The 1,164-nt window shown below is 37.2% G+C and overlaps 1 protein-coding gene across 1 annotated transcript in view; it reads right to left on the bottom strand.

Moving 5' to 3' along the window:
• The window catches only part of CMTR2 (cap methyltransferase 2), an 11,813-nt gene that overhangs the window by 8,799 nt on the left and 1,850 nt on the right, over positions 1–1,164 (bottom strand). The gene's annotated exons all lie outside the window — the stretch shown is intronic.

Below are 1,164 nucleotides of genomic sequence, written 5' to 3'. Positions count from 1 at the left end.
TAGTTAGTGAATACCCCTCTCTCTCCCTCCCCACCCTCGTAACCATCAAAGAATGTTTTCTTCTGTGTTTAAACCTTTTCTTGAGTTCTTATAATGGTGGTCTTATACAATATTTGTCCTTATATGACAGACTAAGTTCACTCAGCATAATACCTTCCAGATTCCTCCATGTCATGTTTCACGGATTTATCATTGTTCTTTATCATTGTGTAGTACTCAATTGTGTGAACATACCATAATTTGTTTATCCATTTGTCCGTTGATGGGCACCTAGGTCGTTTCCATCTTTTTGCTATTGTGAACAGTGCTGCAATGAACATGGGTATGCATATATCTACTCGTGTGACGGCTCTTAATTCTCTAGGATATATTCCAAGGAGCAGGATTGCTGAACTGTATGGTACTTCTATTTCTAGCTTTTTAAGGAAACACCAAATCGATTTCCAAAGTGGTTGTACCTTTATACGTTCCCACCAACAGTGTATAAGTGTTCCAGTCTCTCCACAACCTCTCCAACTTTATTATTTGGCGTTTTTTGGATTAATGCTAGCCTTGTTGGGATGAGATGATATCTCATTGTAGTTTTGATTTGCATTTTTCTAATGGCTAATGATCATGAGCATTTCCTCATGTGTCTTTTAGCTGCCTGAATGTCTTCTTTGGTGAAGGGCCTATTCATATCCTTTGCCCATTTTTTTAATTGGGTTATTTGTCTTTTTGTTCTTGAGTTTTTGCGATATCTTGTAGATTGTAGAGATTAGACGCTGATCACATTTGTCATAGCCAAAAATTTTTTCCCAGTCTGTAGGTTGACTGTTTTGGTGAAGTCTTTTGATGAACATTAAGTGTTTGATTTTTAGGAGCTCCCAGTTATCTAGTTTCGTTTCTGGTGTTTGTGCATTGTTACTCATGGTTCATATTCTGTTTATGCCATGTATTATGGCTGCTAGCATTTTCCCTATTTTTTCTTCCGTGATCTTTATCGTTTTAGATTTTATATTTAGGTCTTTGATCCATTTTCAGTTAGTTTTTGTACATGGTGGGAGGTATGGGTCTTGTTTCAGTTTTTTTGCAGGTGGATATCTAGTTATGCCAGCACCATTTGTTAAAGAGACTGTCTTTTCCCCAGTTAATGGACTTCGGGCCTTTGTCAAATATCAGCTG

The sequence above is a fragment of the Trichechus manatus genome, unplaced genomic scaffold, assembly GCF_000243295.1.
Source record: "Trichechus manatus latirostris isolate Lorelei unplaced genomic scaffold, TriManLat1.0 scaffold00194, whole genome shotgun sequence".
NCBI classification, from domain to species: domain Eukaryota; kingdom Metazoa; phylum Chordata; class Mammalia; order Sirenia; family Trichechidae; genus Trichechus; species Trichechus manatus.
Note: the sequence above shows the minus strand (reverse complement) of the source record. Positions and strands in the feature narration are given on the sequence as shown.